The following is a 23,142-nucleotide window of genomic DNA, read 5'->3' as shown; positions in this document are numbered from 1 at the left end:
CTCTTATTATTTTTAATTTTTTGAATAGCAACCAATTCACCATTTTTAAGTTGCTAAAGGAATTTCAATTGTTTTTACAAACACCCTTTTCCTTTTGGTTTCTTTAAGAAATTTATCATTCAATTATTTGGTGTTTAAACAGTTATAAGATGCATTGCTCACAAATTAATATTTACTATGGATTTCATGTAGATTCTACGTAATATTGTTTAGTATTAAATACTAAAAATTCTCAAAATTTAGATTAAACTAATTAAGTTTTCCTTACTTTTAGTTGTTTTTGTTTTCAATTTTGGTTTTATCATTTGATCAAATTTTCTTCTAGCCTTATGATAATTAATTCTATTAGTTGACATTAACAGTGAACAAATAGTTGGTTTAGTTAAAAACTAATTGATTTTAAAAAAATCGAGTTACATTGTGTCACGACCCGATTTCCACCCGAAACACGAGCCGAGACCGGTGCTAGGGAATGGGAGTGGTTGCTCCGAAAACCCGTAGCAAGCCTAAAAACCTATACAAATTTTTCGTGTTTTAAACATAAAAGGTTTGCAACCTCGTTGCACAAACACTTAAAAGCTTTTATTGAAAATGCGATTGCAAAGCCATTATTGTATTTTAAGAAATCAGAGCACAAACATCATTCTCTTATGACGTACCTGCTCTGTTTCCAATACAATAGTTAAAATGTTATTATCAAAGACCAGTATACCTCATTAAACGGCTGGTCAAAGCATTTTAGAAAACACACAGCTTTTAAAATATATATCTTATACAGTAGTTCAAATTAGAGTTTATCAAAATAGGTTGAACTACTGTAAACAGAAAGACAGACTTCCTGGTACCCAACTACTTGCAGCTCTACAGATATAGACGACGACTTCCGAAATTATTGTGGAAGTTTGACCTCGTACTTGATAACCTGAAAGGGAAAACATTGGGGAGGGTCAGAAATATAAATTTCTGAGTGAGTCTACACATTTACAGTAGAATATTCAAATCGCATATATATAAAACATTATTATATATAAAATATTACTAATTACTTGATCCAGAAGAAACCCTACAAGGTACATAATTGTATGGGTCTCAACCTACACAACATGAGCCTTAGACCGTGAACTGAATCACTACCGTCTAAGCCGGTGTTTGAACCATAACCGTGAAACTGCCATCACAGTGTTACCTGTGACCATAACCATTCAGCCGTCTTAGACTGTTAAGTCAGGGTCGCTAGCACTTTAAATGCCCAATGACATTAACTGACCTCTATGTCAGACACAGTCTCATATCTAGCATATTAATGGTGATCACACAGTCCTATTGACAACCAATAGGAAGTTTGTTCTAATGGATCTTTCATGGCTATGTTATACTAGTACAACTTTTTATTTAAAAACTGTTCAAATATAAATATTCAAAAGTAAAAACCACAAAGTAAACTCACGGTACCAATATGCCCCAAAGCATATGCTCCTGATAGCCCGTTAGTCAAACACCCTAGTGTTCTGACTCGGCAGATTGACTACTCGTCGGATAACTTGCTTATCCAATACTTTGCTTCTTAATTCCTCTTGCATCTTAAACCTCTAGACTTATCATATCTAAACAATTAACCAAATGTTAATGTCGGAATACGACTAGCTTTAATCCCTTTATCTCCAACTCTGATGTTGTATCGTATTCATAACACTTTGTATTCCCTTAATAAACCCATTATAAATCACATGAATATCTAATTAAATCTCTCAAACCGTACCTGTTTACGTACAAAAGTCTGTTTAAATCTCATTTAAACGTATGGTTCGAAAGTAGGGAAAAAGCCCAAGTTCCCTTCAGAAGACAGTTGTGCGTCCGCACACCATAGGTTGTGCGTTCGCACATGCATTTTGCTGTGCGTTCGCACATGCATTGCTGTGCGTTCGCACATGCATTGCTGTGCGTTCGCACATGCATTGCTGTGCGTTTGCACAACACACTAGCTGTGCTTTACGCACAGCTTTGAGACTTAATCTCGAGCTGCTCTAATTCGGTTCTGACTCCAAAAACGCGTTCTAAGCACCAATTCAATTATAACCTAATCACAAATCCACACCTAAACGTTTCTAACTTCAAATAATCAAAGAAACGTCAAGATATTCCAAACTTAACAAAGAACGATCGTTAAATCTGTCGCTAACGATCACCGTTCTTGAATTAATACTTCCCGTACTTGATTCTATGTTTAATACTATGATTTGGGCGAGTGTTGGTGAAACATTGGCAAAAAGGACAGAGTTTAGGGTTAAGAACGATTTTCCATCGTTCTGCCTGTTTAAGGTCTATTTATAGACCCTTAAGTTGGTTACATAGTGTGCGTTCGCACACCAGGATGTGTGCGTTCGCACACTGTTAATTTTAAAGGGTTGCATTCGCACACCTATTGTGTGCGTTCGTATACTACCCAAAAGTTGAGATATTCAAAATTCCAACGGTCTGTTTATAGATATACCTCTTCGGAAGGCCTCCGTCAAATTTCGTATCGATCCAACGGTTCAATTGGAGAGATCTTCGTTTTACTAATTAGTGTCACTATGCAGGCAACGTGTGCACACTATCGTAAAACTTCTCGAAAATAAATCGAAACGATCTCGAACCAATCCCAATTCGAACACTCACTGCGCCACTTCATATATGAGTCATATATATCCTTTTTACTTTCATATAATGTGTGTCATGTTGAGATTTTGAAAATTGTCATGTCATACGTCAATAAGTGATGTCACAAAAGTACATGGTGTTACACATTGTATATTTAACTGAACTGACCAAATTAAATGAAACATAATTAACTGAACTAAATTTACCGAATGATAAATCATCAGAAATAGGGGGTGATCTTGTAAAGATCCGGGACCTGAAAACATAGAGTACGGTTATAAAGAACGTTGAAAGGAGTTTCTAGGCGTTCACTCCGACGATCAAGTACGTATTTGGTGAATAAGAAGAGTAAAACAAGAAGAACAATAATAACAATAATAACGATAAACAAGGAGTACCTTAGAGTTTAAGAATAGAGTTACTAATATTGTGTACTTCTTCTTCTTCACTCGTGCTTCCATTGTGAGGTGTTCCCCTATATTATAGGCTAAGCTGGCCTTTTCAATTATTTTGATATAAGAGATGTATGTTGAGCGCAGATGGTGTGGTGTATGTATCTTCTCTTGTTGACGTGGCCTTTCTAACTTCCTTCGTAAGTAATAGTATTCATAAAGCAATCCTTGATCGAAAGTGTTCTTAGCCGAGATTGATATTTTGGTGGGCCTATGGCTATTGATACCATTTTGTAGAGTTAGTCTTATCTACATTTTTGGAGGTTGTTTCGTCTTTACTGGAATATCACTAGTCCCCTAGTATCATTCAGATATTTATGTCCAACATTAGTTTTTTTCTTTTGTTTCTTCAAGGCAGGGATTCTATATCTGATGTTAAAATCAAACTTCTCGATTGGGAGCTACATCGCATTTTGACCATAGAAGTTAAATGAGGGAGAGTTATTCACCCGAACTTCTTTATCAGTATTATCCTCTTGTCCCATAGAAATCTCTATGGGCTTTTGCAAAATTTTTGAATTTACTAAGGCCTTATTCCAGTGCCTTTCCTTAGGGTTACAAAAAAAGCTTGGATTATCCTTAATTTTTGTGTTATGCGGTTTAATATTCATTTTGTTACCTTTTTATCGATAACTGTCTATCATAATTACCATTTCCCTATTTAATTTTCCTCGACTCTTTCATCTTCCCATTATCTTCTTTATAAAATTGTTATTTTGGTTTTATTTTTCCAGAACCTTTATGAGTAATTTGTTCTTTCAATCTCATGCGTATCAGTTTTAATCGGTAGTGGATCTCTCTGTTCCTATGTTGTTGCTTCTATTTCCTAATATTCCCCCTTATTTTTCTTACTATTGTAAAAGTATTTATTGGACTTTTCCTTTTTTTTGCAGTATTTTGGCTATATTTTTCCGGAAACTTTATGGATGGGTTGTTCAAAGATTGCAACTTGTTCAAGAGTGCTGACTCATTGCGTTCGATGTTCTCCCTTAGAGATTCTATTTTCCGTTGCATTTCTGGGTAGGAGATTCCATCTTCATTAGCGTGACCCGTTAATCTTATGTTCCAAGTCCATCGTCTGCAGTAATCTCTTGTTGTTGTGTGGAACTGGATGAGGGATATGATCAGGAAAACTAAGGAAGAATTACCTCTAAATTAGTATCAAGAGTCATCCATTTTTCTCACCTGATTTAGAAAATCTTTTGTACTGGTTCTTCCCGCACCTACAACTGAAGATAAATCAGTTTAGTGCCAGGAGTGGGATGAGAGTTAAGAATTTTATGGGGTCTCCTGTTTGAGACAAATCTCTTTCATTAAGTTTCTTTGTTAAGGTTTTTAGTTGTTTTGTACCAGTTTCCTTTTTTTTGTAATTGTTTTGTTTAGGTTCTGCTATTTGTGTTTGGGACTGGTTCTTGGTTCAATGCCTTTGTAAGACTCTTTCCAATATATAAAATAAGTCTTTTAATAGTTTCTTCTCTGGTTATTGTATGTTTTCTAATCGATATTTGTATGCCGAGATTGTAATTGTTTATCTATATTTCCATTTTTATATTTAATTTTTATTAGCAGATGTTCTGATGTTGCTCTTCTCTATTTCCAGCTTTTAAGCCTTTAAAATTTTCTATCCTTTTGACTCTCTTAAGAAAGTATGATCATTTGGTGGAGACTGTTTATGTATTGAGGTTTGATTCCTTTTACTTCCTTATAAAATTTTGTTTACAGTGATCTATGTATTTGTAATTGTTTTTTTAGGATTGCGCCTTTCATATTCTTACTGCTTTTTCGGGCTTGTGCCATTGTATTTCCATGTTAACCTTTTGAAGTTGATTTTGAGAGGTTGCTTTGCCTCCTATTAGATGACCACTCTACTGTTTTTCTTCTAAGAGTGGTATTTTGTATTTCATTATGTTTTTATTCTTCCATTTATAGAGTTTGTATTAGAATTATTTCCTAGGTTTGTGTTCCATGTGAAATTTTTGGAGTTTCTCCTTGGATTATGCTTTTTAAGTTGTGGCCAGTCTTGCAGCTTTTATATTTCTCAAAGTTTTATGGTTATGCTATGTTTTAATGTGTTTGCTTCTTCTGTGTATCTGAATTTTTCAAACGAGTTTGTGCCTTTATTTTTGTGTTAAGTCTGTGCCTTTAAATATCAGGCTTATGCTTTTTATGGTTGCATCTTCCGAGCTAATGCCACTTACGTTTTTAATAATAGGCCTAGACCTCTATATTTCTATATATTGAGCTTATCCCCTCATGTTTTCAGATGTCGGGCATTTGCTTTTAATGTTTTTGTGAGTCGGGCTTATGCCACTTATGCTTCCTAAAGCTAGGGTTGCACTTCTTATGCTTATAAGTGTTGAAGTTACTCCTCTTACGCTTCCATATGCAGGGCTTTTTCCTTTTACGCATCCATATACAAAGCTTACACCTCTCACGCTTCCGTATGTAGGGCTTACACCTATAACGCTTCCATATGCATAGCTTACACCTCTCACGCTTCCGTATGAAGGGCTTACGCATCTTACGCTTCCGTAGAGCTTACACCTCTTACACTTTCATATGCAGGACTTATGCTTCTTATGCTTTCGTATTCAAGGCTTATGCCTCTTTGGCTTCTGTACGCATGGCAGTTTAATTTTTCTCAGTTTGCGAAAATAAAATTCTTTAATGTACTAATTAAATAAGATGTGACAAATTTACTCATATAGCATAGAATATTTCCATGTATATACTATTAACAATTTACAATTTATAAGACTATCTCAAAACATAAGCATTCCATGTTCTAAGGAGTTCCTTTCCTGATGTATAAGCCATTTTATAGGCACCGCCTTTTCGAACCTTTGCAATCCTGTACGTTCCTTCCTTGTTAGCCCCTAACTTTTCCACTCCAACTTCACCTTTTCCGATGTTAGCTATTCTTCTTGCTAAATCTCCATATTGGAATCTTATTGGCTTGACCCTTTTGTTGTGGTACTTTGCCATTCTCTGCTTGTATACTTGAATTCTTACTGAAGCATGTTCTCTTCTTTCTTGTAATAAGTCTAAACAAATCCGTTGCCTTTCCTCGTTCCTGTCCTCATCAAAATTTCTACTCTCAAACTTGACATTCCAATCTCAATCAGGTACTGCCTCGCAATCGTATGTCAAACTAAATGGTGTTTCCTCAGTTCTTGCTCTTGGGTGGTTATGTATGACCATAATACACTGTATAGCTGCTTTGCCCAACTTTTTTTGGCATCATCTGACCTTGTTTTCAATCCTTTCAGGATCGTTTTATTGATTATTTCAGTCATTTCATTAGTTTATGAATGGGTAACTGAGGTAAAACTCAAATCAATCTTAAAAAAAGAAGAATATTTACAAAATTTTTTGCAATCAAATCAGTGATTAGGACTCTGGGTACACCAGATCTTCAGATAACTTTTTTTCAAAAAGAAATCTTTGCATTAAGCTACAGTGAGTCAAGATTGCTTTCACCTCTATCTACTTCGTAAAGTAGTCAGCTCCTACTATTATAAATTTTCTTTAGCCAGAGGCCATGGAAAAAGGACCCAAGATATTCATTCCCCACATTGCAAAGAGCCATGGGCTGGTGACTGGGCATTATTTTGATATTGGAGCATGGCTGTAATTCAAGTGTGGCTGACATTTCTCATATTTTTGAACAAATCAATGGCTTGCGTAGCCATGGTGGGCCAATAATAGTCTTGTAATACTGTCTTTTTGGCTAACATTTTTCAAGACACATAGGTTCCATAAAGTTCGTCGTGGATCTCTCTTAAGACACATTCTCCTTCTTCCGCTGACAAACATCTTGACCAGGGATGGGTGAAATATTTTTTGTATAGCACTTCATCGACAAATAAGATATGAGGAGCTTGTCGAGTTATCTTATATGCTTCTATCTTATCCTCAGGTAGAGTACCATCAGTCAGGTACTTTGTTATTTCTTCCATCCAACTATCTATGGATTAAAGTACGAAAATTGTTTATGGGTTTCCAACACTTGACATAGGTTGTACTGAAAACTGCACCCCTGGTAAGTTCTATCCTGAAGCTGCTGCTTTAGTGAGGACGTCCGCTTCTTTATTCTCACATTTAGGGATTTGCACTATTCCCCATTTTTCTTCTGCTTCCTCAATCTTGTTCAAAATAATTTAGCTTTGTCAATATAGTTTCTCATCTCAGAGTCTTTAATCTGAAATACTCTACTATTTTTGGTTGACAGCATGTTGTGAGTCACTTCTAATTGTAATAAATTCGGCCTTCACAACACTGAGCATTGTCAACCCCACCAATAGTGCCTCATATTCTGGGGCATTATTAGATGCTAGGAATTCAAATTTCAAAAAACTTTTCCATTACAACCCCAACGGTCCTCTCAGCACAACACCTGATCGTGATCCTTCCACGTTGGAGGCAAAATCAACATTTAAATTTCATTTCAATAATTACTCGTCTCATTCTTATACGTGTTCATGAGCCGTTGTTTTAATGTAATAAACCTATTTTTCTAATAAGTCTTTGTCAGGGTTTCAATTTAGTTTTTGTTATCTATGTGTCGATTTTTGTCATAAATGTAATTTTTGGGTTGACTTGTTGATTGATTATGTTATGGTATGAGTGTTCATGTATGAGTTTTCATTTGGGTTGCATTGTGAAATTGGTACATGCATTGAAGGTTTTTGATGTTTTTCAAGTTGATAATTCATGTGGGAGTTTGATATCTTTCTCAAATGTTTTAATTCTATTTGTAATTTCTTCCAAAGGTTAGTAAATTAATTTTTCTCTTGATTTTGAGCTTTGTATGTTGAATTTCATGCTTAATTGAGTGTTTTTGGTGTATTTTGAGTTCAGATGATTGTTGAGTATGCTCACATGATATTTGGTACTTTGATCACTTAATTGTTGACATGCAACATGTTTAATGAAGTTTTGAGTTCTAGAATTAACATGGATGTGAGTTTAGTTGGTTATAAGGTTGAAACAAGTTGATTTCATGTCAATTATGAACTAATATGGTGTATTATGTATTAAATTGGATTTATATGATTTTATCATAACATGTAAAGTGATTAGGGACTATTATATAATTTGGAAATTATATGTTAAGATTCTAAAATTTCATGTATCATTAATGGTTTAGTAGATTTGGCATGATTTTAAGCTTAGGGGCTTAGTTGCCAATTTAGTCAAATATATGGGCTAATTTGAATTTTTTTGAAATCTATTTATGTTAGTGCCTTAGGGACTGATTGTACATTTTAATTGTATAATTTTGGTTAATTGGTTTGATTTGGTGATGTTTGACCAATTTTAAAAGTATAAGTACTAAAGTGCACTTTTTATAAAATTTGGGGACCAAAATGTAAATTGACCATTCTGGAAAACACTTGCCTAAGGGGCTGAAATATTAAAATATTTTAATTAAAATATTTGAGAAATTTGATTTGGATTTATGGTGTTTTGCTTTGAAAATAATTAAATGACATTTTCAGTTAAAATAGGGAGCTTTTGGTATTTTTGCCATATGAGAACTTTGGAGCTCCTTTGAAAAGTTAGTTTTCATGGAAATTATTATCAATAAGTTTTGGATTGTCCTTGAGTCAAGACATGCTCCGAAAAATGTACAAAAGCAGTTTTTACAAAAATGGATAATTTCGTATCGTTTTCAGTTTTTATTGAATTTTGACAACTCATTTTCGAAATGATAGTGAGGATAAGTAAATTTCTGGAAAACTCGAATTTTATTTGAGATTGTGGTTTTTTACCATTTTGACAGAATTCCGGGTTTTAGGCTTGGATACGAGGTTTCGGCTGCAACTAGCATTAGTTTATGGAACAAACCCTAAAGGTCGTGATTGTCCTTCGTGTTTTACGCTTGACAGTACGCCTCATAAAATATTTAGGGTTAGTTCCATAAAAAATCACGACCTTTACACGAAGTTTCATTTTAATCACAACCTTTAAAAGTTGGCATTTAAAGGCACGATCTTTCATTTTATTTCAAATCTATCACCAAAGTAAAATTCGGTGTATTTTTCTAACGAAACACAACTCTAGCCGAAAGATAATATTATTTGGTGTCGATTTATTATTTGGGTCGTTAATTAATGGTTTGATAAGAATTTAGTCAAAAAAATACACTAAAATGATATTTTTGAAAAAACAATGAAAGGACGTGGTTTTATATGGAAACTTTTAAAGGTCGTGATTAGAATTAAATTTCGTGTAAAAGTCGTGATTTATTATAGAATTATCCCAAATATGTAAAGGCTTTGGAAACTTGTGTTAAGATAAAGTGGTTTATTTAATATGGAAAACGATTTTGATTTGGAGTGTAGTTAAGATTAAGAAATCCGTAAAGTGTGGCTTTTAAAGGTTTTCGCGATTATTTGAGTTTATCGTGATTTGGTTGAGTTATTTGCCATATTTGTTGCTATGTTCTGTTTGGTGTGTTTAGAATTCTAGAGTTAGTCGGGACTGTTTATCTTATTGAGTATTAACACTCTATTATTTGTTAGACCCGCCTATTCTGGGGCATTCGGTGTCAAAAGAGTTATAAAACATTTGTGATTAAAAAATGCACTTTTAAATACTCAAAAGTAAACATATAAACTTAAAGATAACGCTTATCCACAAAAACACAAGGCAAAACAAAGCAATTCCGATTAAGCTCCTTGAGCTCGGGGTCCATCTAGTGGTTGTCTCGTCGGATCTATAAGGATTCAAAATACAACTTGTATAAGAATCTTATTCTAGAGACATCTCGAATTCTAATTATAACTATCTCGACATATAACTCGATTAGGTCTATAGATTTATCTAAGTAAACCAACCATCTATTGCATACAAACTTCTTTCCGAAATCCTAATCACATTCGGCACGTTCTATGTCTGAAATTCACGTTTTCGGAGTCCGGGGTTTGATATCGGGTCAAAACATTGAAGGAATCGTCAAACAAATCATTGTACGATTGCAAGTTTGGCTGTGTGTTTGCACAGTCTCAACAGACTGTGCGTTCGCACAGTGTGTTGCGCGTTCACACATCTCCAATGTGCGGCACACAGCCACGAGGTTTTCACTCCCGGGGCCAAACCGACGTACTTCCGCTTCAATTTCCGCTACGGGAACGAATTTAACATACATAAAAATCCAAAAATGTACTCAAATCGCTATAACCGAATTAAAAATGCTAAAACGATACTAATAGCATAAAACCCTAACTCTTTAAACTAAAATAAATCCAAATTCAATAAACCGAACCGTCAAGCTTACCTTGATTACCCGCTGAAATACGAGAGTTTTGGATCAAGAATCGTCGAAAACGCAAACCCTAGCCTTGAAATGAGATTTGCGTGAGAAATGGAGATGATTTTAAGTTTCTGAATTTCATTTTGAAATGAAATGAATGTCTTATATAGCTTGGTCAAAGTACGTTTTGACTCAAGCATCTCAAACTCGTACTTTAACTCAATTTCTTATTTAACGTATGCGTCCAATTTTAAAATAGTCCCGAAATTTCATGAAACTTTAACAATAAATACTTAAAAATATTTCCCTAACATTGGCATAAAAATTATTAAACCGGGACCGATATTTAATTTTATATTAATATTCTTAACTTTTACTTAATCCCGCTAATAACCGCACTTCCAAATAATAATTTCCAAAATAAATTATTATTTCGCGACTAATCATAGTAGACCCATTCTGGCCCTATTCCATATATTTTAATTTATCCTCGACCTCCTTGGCCCTAATTATCGATTAATAGGACACGTGGCGCAAGTTAACACCTTAAACATGTGGGGTATTACATTCTCCCTTCCTTAGAATAAATCTGTCCTCGAATTTAAACTATAGTCATGGATTTAAATTATCGATAAATAGGACACGTTTGCGCAATCTAAACGTTGTCTAATCAACGTTACGTTCTCGGAGGTAATATGTATGGTCTCCGCTCTCGTATATTTTCTTTCTCCAACTTCGTCCCAACAAATAGAGGATCTACACTTGCGGCCATATAAGGCTTCATAAGGGGCTATCTCTATACTAGAATGATAGCTGTTGTTGTAAGAATACTCCGCTTAAGGTAAATACATGTCCCTGTTACCTACAAAATCCAATACACACAAACGCAACATGTCTTCTAATGTTTCAATCGTTCTTTCAGACTGATCATCAGTCTAATGATGGAAAGTTGTAATGAAGTTTAGTCGCATTTTTAGAGACTCTTGCAAACTCCTCCAAAATCTCGAGATAAATACTGAACCTCTATCTAAGACAATTGACACAGGAACTCCGTGTAAACTGACAATCCTATAAATATACACCTGTGCCAATTCGCTGCTAAAGACATTATCTTTTTGAGGATAAAGTGTGCTGACTTTGTCAAACGATCCAAAATCACCCATATAGTATCAAAACCATCTGCGTCCTTGGCAAACCGACCACAAAATCCATTGTGATCCTTTCCCACTTCCACTCTGGAATGGGTAAAGGTTGCAGAAATCTATATGTTCGTTGATGCTCCAACTTGACTTGTTGACAAGTCGGACATTTAGCAAGAAACTCTGCGATGTCTATCTTCATTCCACTCCACCAGTACGTCTCTTTGACATCACTATACATCTTTGTCGATCCTGGGTGGATACTATAAGGTGATCCATGGGTTTCCTCCATGATCTACTGTCTCAATTCTTCCACTTCTGGCACACATAGCCTAGTTCCATATCTCAACGGTCCATTGACAATGCTAAAATCTCGATATTTCCCTTGCTGGACTTCTTCATCCATCAAGCGCTTCAATTGAGGGTCATCTGCTTATAATTCCTTCATTCGATCAATCAACGTTGGTCGAATACTCAATTGAGCCAAATGGTTACCAAGGTTTGAAACTTCAAACTTAATTCCTTGGCTAAACATTGTGTGAATCTCTTTGACCAATGGCCTTCGCCACATTATAGTAATATGCGCGAGGCTTCCTATAGAGTTCCTGCGCAAAGCATCCGCCACTACATTTGCCGTTCCTGGATAGTACTGAATAGTACAATCGTAGTCTTTCAGCAACTCCAACCATCTCCTCTATGAAAGGTTTCATTAAAGTTGATCAAAGATATACTTTAAACTTTTATGATCCGTGAATATCTCACACGTTGCTTCGTACAAATAATGTCTCCATATCTTCAAAGCGAAAATCACCGCTGCTGGTTCAAAAATTGTGAGTTGGATTTCACTTCATGCTTATTCAGCTGTCGAAAAGCATAGGCTATCACCCGACCATGCTGCATCAAAACGCATCCTAACCCAACACTGTAAGCATCACATCAAACTGTGAATCCTTCCATCCCTTCTGGTAATGCTAACACTAGTGTTGTTGTTAAGTAATCCTTCAGTTTCAGAAAATTGGCTTCACACTTATCTGTCCAGTCTTATCTAGCGTTCTTTTGAGTTAACTTCGTTAATGGTGCAGAAATCTTTGGAAAGTCCTACACGAACCGTCTGTAGTATCCTGATAGACCCAGGAAACTACGAATATCATGACTGAATTAGGTCGTTTCCATTCCAAAACAGCTTCAATCTTCTTTGGGTCGACCATAGTACCACTTTGAGACACTACATGTCCCAAAAACGCCACTTCCTTTAACAAAAATTTGGAGAACTTAGCATAAATCTGAAATTTTTTTAATACTTGAACTGCTAATCGCAAATGATGCGCGTGCTCTTTCTTCGTACGCAAGTAAATCAAAATATCGTTGATAAACACGATCACGAACTAATCATAAAACGAATTAAACACTCTATTCATCAAATCCATAAAATTCGCTGGTGCGTTTGTCAATCCAAATGACATAACTAGGAACTCATAATGTCCATAACGAGTCATGAAAGAAGTTTTCAAAATATCCTCATTTCGAATCTTCAACTGATGATCACCTGAGCTTAGGTCAATCTTGGAAAAATACTTCGCTCCTTGCAGTTTATCAAACTTAGCATCAATTCTAGGTAATGGGTACTTGTTCTTAATCGTCACCTTATCAAGTTGCATGTAGTCTATGTGGAGTCGAAGTGATCCATCTTTCTTCTTGACAACAGCACCGGTGCACCCATGGTGAAACACTCGTTCTGATGAATCCACGATCAAGAAACTCTTCATGTTGATCTTTAAGCTCTTTTAACTCCACTAGTGCCATCTGATATGGGGGTATAGATATCAGTTTTGTATCACGAGCCAACTCAATACAAAACTCTATCTCTCGATCTAGTGGTAATCCAGGCAATCCTTCTAGAAAAACGTTTGGATATTCCGACACCACTGGTACATCCTGTACCTCTCCCCTTCTCTTTTCTACATCTGTTACAATGGCTAAAAATGATCGGCATCCTTTCTTCAGCAAATGACAAGCTTTGATTATTGAGATAATATTGGTAGAGATTTTAACTTGCTCCTTGCATTCAAACAGGTTCAATTCCAAGCGTTTACAAGTCACCATCTTCTTTTGCCAATCCACATTGGCATAGTGCTAGGCTAGCTAATCCATTCCTAAGATAACATCAAAGGCTAACACCTCGATTAAAATCAAGTTAGCAAATAAATCGCGTCCTTGAACGTTCATGCGGCAAGAAGGGTAAACAATACTAACTTCTACACTCTCACCTACTGGGATAGCTAATGATAAGGGATGTTGCAAGTAAACAGGTTTCCTTCCCAAGCTAACCGCAGAATTATGTAAAATAAATGAATGTGTAGCACCCGGATCAAATAAAACGAAATAATCCATCAAATCAATTGTAAATGTACCTTGTACAACTGCATTGGAAGTCGGCGCCTCCTAGGAATTCAACGCAAAAACCTTGGCCTAACTCCCACCAGCCTGTGAAGCCTGACCAGTACCTTATCCTCCAACATTCCTTCCCCCTTTATTTCCATATCCTTTGCCTATCTGGCCTTTAAACGTATTTCTTGTTTGCCCATACCTAAACGCTTCTAGGTACGCGAGTCTATGCTGATGATAAAACGGTTGTGCAACACCAGCTGTCGAACCTTGGGGTCCTGCCCTCGGGAAATCTCTAGCAAAGTGGCATGGTTGGCCACAGTTAAAGCACGCTCCAAAAGCAAGAAGATAATGCCTCCTGTTACAATTCAAACAAATAGGAGCTACAACTCGTGCACTACCAGCAGTCCTTGCACCAAACCCTTTTCCTAGTGCATTAACTCGAAACCATGTCTGCCTCTCTTACGCTCTAGATTATGTTGGGGTCTTGGGAGTTTCCAGCATACGACTGTGCTGGAGCACTCTACACAGTATGAACATTCTGACAACTGGCTAGTACTTGACCCAAATGATCTAGAAGTCTCCCAAACTGAATCAAGGAAGTCCCAATCTGTCGGTGACTGTTGACAAGCTGAACCAAATCTTTGTTCACATCCGACATCAAACTAACAAACTCAGGCCTTAAGCCCTTCATAAACCTCATATTAACCCTACCTGGGTCAACCATCAGATATGGCACAAACCTACTCAATCTTATAAAATCTGTCACATACTCTTCCACAGATCTATCACCCTTGCTCAAGGTCAGCAACCTATCACGATAAAGCTCTGTCACTGAGTATGATAGAAAAACTTTCTATAGCGATTCATAAATTTATCCCACATCATCCGGCCCATCGTAGGTTGAATGAAACACTGAAACAAGTCCTTCGATGGTCCTTTCAAAGACATTTCCACCAAGATAATACACTGCCTCTCATCAGCCTGAAGGCGTCTAGCATTTAGCTTCACTTCCTCCAAAAAAATCCAATGTGCTACCCGAATCGTTAAACTAAGTTGGCTTAAGACACATATAAGCCAGAACTATATCGCGATCGGCATTCACACCCAAACAGTGTTGCTAAAAAAACAATTTCTCTCTATGCACATTGGCCGCCTCCGCTTGGTTAGTCTGCATAGCCATCACACCAGTCACGAATTGATCCATGTTAAAGCATGGAGCATTAGGTTGTGGTGGCATCCTTGGTGCCTGTACCTGTTCTTGTACTATGGCAGCTTGGCCTCTGCTTCTGCATCGGCCTCTACCTACTGCTCCAACAGGTTCATTCTGCTCTCCTTTGATAGATGACTTATCTTGAGCTTTATCATCCATATCTTGTGCCATCGCAGCACGAGCTTCATCAGCCATCCTGACCAAAGCAAAACCACGCTACTATCTGTGATCATAACATACTAGAGCTCAACATATATTTGTATCTTAGAGCAAAAGTGAAACATATACGCATAAGCAGACCATTTACGCAAGCGCAATATTTAAGCAAGCGCATCTCGTCAAATAATCATATCAAATAAACAAACATACTCACATCCTAATGAGGAAGGCTGAAAGTTTTGAAAACAAATGAATACTTATCAATGACAAGACTCTAGTCCTATGTGTTGTAGTAATTCCTAGGTACTCAAGCCACAAATCACATAACACGTATCGACATGGTCTAAGGATCTAAGCCATTGCTCTGATACCAACTTTGTCACGACCCAAAATCTTAGGTCGAGACCGACGTTAGGGAGTGGGAGTGGTAGCTCTGAAACCTGTAGCAAGCCTAAAAACAACTAAAAACTTTTCGCGAAATAATCATATCATCATGCATAATACATTTTCAGAAAACTGTTAATTTTTTTTTTTGAAAACCAATGCATAAAACATAGAATCAAGGTCTTACAAAGAGATACCACGTATCAAGTATAGCTCTGTTTCGCACATACAAAACTTATCATATAGCCCAGTTCAATCATCGCAACCGGCAATACAAACAAATGGTTTAAAAGCACAGATTACAAAACTATATACATGCATATTAGAGTATAGCAAACATGAAACTGTTTGATACAAAAATCAACATATAAGGTCTGACATCTAGGGATTATTGCATCACTATAGAGTAAAATATTGTTTCTTTACATGCTTAAAAAATACAGACTTCTAGAATAAGGATAGAAGTTCATCACTTCAAAATACTATTCACATGAAATGTTTGAAATCCACGGGCCAAATATAATGAGTGAGTTCATATAGTTTACTGTTAAGTATTATAAAAACATAAAACAGTGCTATAAACATTTCATTCATATGCATCAAATACCGATTCCGATTGAAACCCTAATCCAAAATATACAATTTGTATTTCATTCATATCATAATCATCTCATATCAAATTAATTCAATCAATGTGGTATATTCCCGAGATAATTCTACGAGTTAACCGCTACCATTACTTAATCCCAAGTTGTAAGTCCCGAGATAATTCGACCAAGTTAACTCACCAGATACATGTCCCAAGATAATTCTACCGGGTTAACCTCGTATCTATCATTTATAGTCCTCCTTTCCACTTCTCATACTATAACATATTAAGTTCAGATTTAAAGTGGTGATCACACAGTCCTATTACCGTTTAATAGGAAATCACGTTTTATCGGATCTATGTTGGTTTCAAATATCATATGCATTTCATCTAAAACATTTGGGATTAAAATAATGCACTTATATATACTCAAAAGTAAACATATAAACTCACAGATAACGCTTATCCACTAAAACACAAGGCAAAATAAAGCAACTCTGATTAAGCACCCTGAGCAATCGGTCCAGCTGGTGGTTGCCTCGTCGGATCTATAAGGATTCAAAAAACAACTTGTATAAGAATCCTATTCTAGAGACATCTCTAGACACAAAACACATCATAAAACATAACCCTTCGAATTCTAATCGTAACTATCTTAATATACAACTCGATTAGGTCTATTGGTTTATCTAAGTAAACAAACCATCGATTGCAAACTAACTTCTTTCTATAACCCTAATCACATTCGGCATGTTCTACGTCTGACATTCATGTTTTTAGAGTCTAGGATTTGATATCGAGTCAAAACGTCGAAGGAACCGTCAAAAAAATCGTTGTGCGAGCGCACATCTAGCTGTGCGTTTGCATAGTTCGCACAGTCTAAACATAATGTGCATTCGCAGAGTATGCTTTACGTTCGCACAGCCACGAGGTTTTTACCCTGGGGGCCAAAGCAACCTACTTTCGCTTCAATCTCCGCTACGGGAACGACTTAACACACGTATCAACCCAAAAACGTATTCAAAATGCTATAACGGAATCAAAAACGTTAAAATGATATGAATGGCATAAATCCCTAACTCTTTAAACAAAAATAAATCCAAATTCACCCAACCGAATCACACACCGTCAAGTTTACCTTGTTTACCCGCTGTAATACGAGAGTTTCGAATCAAGAATCGTCACAAACACATAAAAAATGCAAATCCTGGCCTTGAAATTAGATTTGCGTGAGAAATGATGAAATGGAGATGATTTTAGGTTTCTAGATTTCATTTTCAAATTAAATGAATGTCTTATATATCTTGGTCAAAGTAGGCTTTGACTCAAGCAGCTCAATCTCGTACTTTAACTCAATTTTTTAATTAACTTCTGCGTCCAATTTTATAATATTCTCGAAATTTCACGAAACTTTAACAATAAATACTTAAAGTATTTCACAGACATTTTTTTTTATTTTAATTTCTATAACTTTTACTTAGCCCGCTAATAACTGCTCTTACAAATAATAAATTATTATTTCACGACTAATTATAATAGACCCCTTCCGGTCCTATTCCATATATTTTAATTTATTCTCGACCTCCTTGGTTAATAATCGATAAATAGGATATGTGGCACATGCTAACACCTTAGAACATGTGGGGTATTATAGCATCATGCGCCTTCAAATTCACGAGCAGAGAATCATGCTCCATTAACGATTTCTAAGCCTCTCCTTCTCCGAATAAGAGTCAGCAAGAAGAGCTTCAAGTCTTCATACCTCATCCACATATATTAGGCGACGCTTGTTCAAAACGAGAATTGTCTTAACACTTTACAAATAAAAGATATACAATTCAACGAAAAAAGCAAAAAACAGAAAAAATAAAGATAAAACAGAAAAAATAATAAAGAATAAAGAAAAATCATAATGAGAGACTGTGAAGACAAGCTAAATGGGCCAGGTTTTCATCAAGTTCTTTCTCGAATCGTTCGATGTCCTCGGTAATAAACAACTTTTTTTATACCCCCTTAAGACCTCTGGTTTCAGAAGACTTGGCGAATCCTGCCTCTCACCCTAGTCAGCTACCTTTGGAACTTTATCCAAATTTTCCGGTTTTACGAGCCTGCGTCATTTTTTGGCGACGGGATCGCTAATTGTAGAAACATGAGTTTCCACACCCGTCGGAACAGGGTAGAGCCCGCAAGAACATCAGATTCCGTTCCTTTGGGAATCCACCCGGAGTCGGTAACAACAACTTTGGCGGTCTCCTCTATAGACGATACTGCCAAGTTTTGAGGGGCAAACACCTCTATTGCGTCTTCTGTATTGTCTTACGCAGTGTCTTCCTCAATAATTATCTTTTTTGCAACAAGAGAAACCTCGGCCGTCCGGATAGACATATCTACGTTGAAACCGAAAAGCATATTGTCAAACGATGAAGACATCCTACAAAAAATAACAAAAAAGCAATGAATTAGAATAATACCTTCAACAATATCTTTATAAAGAATATCAGCAAGCCCCCTAGGCGGATCCTCTAAAGAAAACCACCGACATCTAACATGACTATTAGAAAATTAAAGACCAAGGTTGATTTTACTAAATTTAAAGGCAAAGGAAACTCATGCTTGACCAAGAAGAACTTCGATCTCCAACCTTCGAAATAGGGTAGACTAATAACATATTTCCCTGTTTGATCGTTGGCAAAAACTAAAACCGCATCATTTCTAGAGAGGAAACAAAAATAAGTAAAAACGTTTATAGAAAGGGACTACCCCCGAAGCCTAGACGACTCTATGAAAGCGATTAAGACTCAGATCGTGCCAGGATGAAGTTCCCCAAGAGAAACATTCAATTCATGAAATACGTAAAAAATCAAAGGATCTAAAGGAAATCTAAGGCTAGCAAGAAGATACTCCTCAAAAAGAACAATCTTCTTGGGCGAGCTGGGATAATAATGCGCCCTAAAAAGGGAATCGGGTTTCTTAACCCCGGAAGGAAAATTATAACTAGGATGAAGTTCTAAAACTTGCATTTTGATAGGGAAAATTCCCTAAGGGATATACAATCAAAGGCGATTTGGCGTCTCTTTTTCCTAGTCGACATCCATCGGACGAAAAATCAACAAACAACAAAATTAAAAGTTAAAAAGACAAAGAAGATCAAAACTGGAAAAACTTGATAAACAATGATGAACACCAAGATATTACGAAAAATGCAGATTTATTGAGCAGTCTAATAAATTCTCAAATCACGAGCAAGATCAAATGAATAGCTATTTCAAAAATGAGAGAAAGGGCATACGAGAAAACTCAGTAATGAAAAGAATTCCTTTAAAAAATGCAAAAGAGAGAAATTGCAGACAATAAAAACGATGAAGCAGAATAAAATGAGAGAAAAACAAATAAGATGAAGTACGAAAACGTGCACGCGTCCTAATTATTGCAACCCTACACCTCTCAACGGATGAACAACATTTGTCCACCGATTGTAGCTCAAATACACAGTATATGGTGGACCCGTTTCAAATAATTAAAAATAAAGAAGATTTGAAACGATCTGCATAGCAAGTGAAAATACTCGCCCAACGAATGAAATTACTAGCCAAAATAGAGCTAAAATTAAGTAAGGTATATATACCAAGACATTAGCTCACTTGCCGGAGGCTAATAATGGAAACTGAAATACAGAATGATACAATGAACCGAGTCATACCACATCCGCCCGTCAAGGAGAATCTGTGAACTCGTCTAAACCAGTCACAACCTAGTCTCTGAGGACTCGCCCGACATAGGCAATCCAAAAGGGTTCGCCCAATCTCAATAATGACGGGATCCACTAAAATTCGGTAAATCTGAGACCTCAGATCTAACGCGTTTTGGCAAGGATCTAAGGATACATACACATTTCAATTACTCTAAATATTCTAGAAGATACAGATCTCACGGGTCTTGGAGATACTTTCCGAATTGGAATCACGTTTCTATTTAGGAGTCATACCCTATGTAGGAGTTATTACTAGATAGGACTCTTGTTAAATAGAAATATGTTTCCTATTTGGATTCATCTGCGGAATATGAATCCCTTTCCTATTTCAACTCTATAAGGTTTCCTCCACGCTCAATAAAAAAGGAATTGAGGTATGCCTATACACACGATCAATCAATTACGAAACATACTCTCTTAAACTCAATACTGATTTAAGTATCAGAATGCTCATCGGACAACCAACGTTTTATCAGTAGTCTAACATTATTTTACAGGTTAATCCCGTTGAGAAGACAAACTTTATCAGTTATTTTATAAACTCAAAAATTATATTGAAAATAAAATGAATAAATCAGAAAAATTTATTTAGATCAAACTGGTGAAAAATCAAGAAAACCCGTAAAACGATTGTCAAAAGCTGGTCAAAAATAGGCCATTGATTATTGTAATCTAATTTTCAAATTTTAACCCATGATCAGACTGGATCAGACTCCGATTTTAATTCTCGATTTAATAAGTTGGTCCACTTCGTTTTCATATTACCAGTTTAATGTATAAATTAGTTTAATTTATTAACTTATATATTTACAACAATTTATATTTATATTTAGTTTATTTTATTATAAATAAAAATTATAGTAATCTCTAATTTAAATTGTATCACTAATAACTATACAAATGTAATAGAATAAATTAAAAATAGTGAATTAACATATTGGAAACGAAATATAACTTCTTTGAAACAATTTTAAAGGAAATTTCAACTAATTTTTCATTTAATTTTTAAAAACCTGCTATAACAGGTTACAAACACATTCGACATATACAAATAAATTTAAATATTTAAATGAATAAAAAATTAATACATACATCAATATAAAGGAATTAAAAAAAAATTCTAACACCATTAATATAATATTTTTTCTTGTTGTAGTCTTTAGTGTGTGCTCAAATGGTACGTTTTGTGCAAAAACTTTATTACTTTGGTTTTACTACTTTTTGTGACTTAATATACATGTTGATTCATAATAAAATTCCTTATTATTTCCTAAAATACTTAACCCCGGTTTTTTTAATGAAAAAAATGTTTATTAAGACCATTAGAAATAGCAAACAGAACCCATAACTCCTAACTTTCGTACAAAAAGTGCCACAAACGAAGTGGTACACTAAAACCTGCGACTAGAAGAAATGCCACAATCACGGTTTGGAAAGTAAAATACAAAAAGGATTTCTATAGAATTCGTGATCGAATAAGAGAACCTCTTATTACAAATTTTAAAGAGAAAAGTTGTCCTTGAGAAGCAGTTAAAAATGACCGTCTCCTTGTTCTGAGAGTTACTCTAAAAGACCTTGCTATTCCTGCACTTTCATATTTCCCCCACTACAAGAAATTAAAAAAATTGTCATAATTGCCCGTGCGGCCCTCCTGGAATTATATTATGACAATGAAATATAAAATCTACAAAAGAATAAGGAAAGATCTAATTGGCTTGTAATTTCTAGAGAATACTACACCAAACATTTCTAGCAAAATCATAATTAAAAAAAGATTTAATTACTTAAAAACCATTCACCTTGAACTTTTTTTCGTTTATACCCTGACCTAGGAAAAAATTCATTTATACCATGACGTATGTATTTATGTTTCACCTCTATCCCGAGGCACTAAATTAACCTCTTTTCATTAAGAAAAAAGTTTAAAATAATTCTTCATTTTTAACCTAAGCTAATTAGAGTTTAATTAGAAATGAATTTTTCTCTAAATGAAGGACTATTTTAAACTTTTTTTAAATAAAAAGAGGTTAATTTAGGGCCTCAGGGTAGAGGTGAAACATAAACACATACGTCAGGGTATAAATGAATTTTTTCCTAGATCAGGGTATAAACGAAAAAAAAGTTTAAGGTGGATGGTTTTTAAGTAATTAAGCCTTAAAAAAAATATGATCTTGCATTTCTTTTTGGTACAGGGTACATGAGGTTTCCTGAACGGGTCTCAACTATGAGACGGCACCTTTAAACCTTCCACATTCAAACTAATCCCCACTCGAGCCGTGTAGGTCCCTTGCGGGAGGCAAACTCTGGCCCCAAAATGTATACAAAGAGTTGTCGATAGAAATAATCGAAAACCTAATTGCCAACTACAAGAGTTTCTGAACTTTAAGTGCTTATAATTATGAACGATTGGCAGGGAATTAATTGTGGAAAAAATAATAATAGGGCATCAATAAATGAACATTTAATTATTAGTTGGGGCATAAGGCATTGTATCAAAAAAAATTCATATTAAAATGCATGAACAGATCTCTACCTGTGCATATGACCCTTATAAAACATTTTGGACAGGTAATATTTTTGTCTTAAGTGTCATTCTAGATAAGCTTGCATGCCTTACTCATAAATAACTGAAAAGATTAATAAAAAGAACTAAACGAAAGACAAATATTATATAAATGTTATAAGAACCTTTTTGTTGTTATTAACCCATAAAATTAATAAAAAACAAATCCATATTTTCTTCTTATGTGGGATATTCAAGTCAACTTCATGGGTCATTGGTGAAGAAAGCATGGAAGTTTCAGATACTTGTTGAGCTTTCATTTTCTAAAGAAAATTATATAAATAATTTATTTCAACTTATATCTAGAAAAAAATCACAACTTGTATACACCCAAAACCCACAATAATTTCACGTGTCATAACACATCATTTGTAACCAAACACCCCCATTATTTGTAATTACAGTTTGTTCGCCTGGAAATATTCCGGACTCGAATTTTTGAATTTATAATCGGGATCGGTTTGAGGTTTGATACTTTAACGAACCTATGCAGATATTCACAGGGCTTATTTGGTTAAAAACACTTAACCACGTGATCTAAAAGTAATAATCTGGGAGTTACGAACTCAGGCGAGATTAATACCGAAAAATTACTCCTAAGTTAAAACA

The sequence above is a fragment of the Mercurialis annua genome, linkage group LG2 (assembly GCF_937616625.2).
Source record: "Mercurialis annua linkage group LG2, ddMerAnnu1.2, whole genome shotgun sequence".
Lineage (NCBI taxonomy): Eukaryota > Viridiplantae > Streptophyta > Magnoliopsida > Malpighiales > Euphorbiaceae > Mercurialis > Mercurialis annua.
This window is presented reverse-complemented; position numbering follows the sequence as displayed.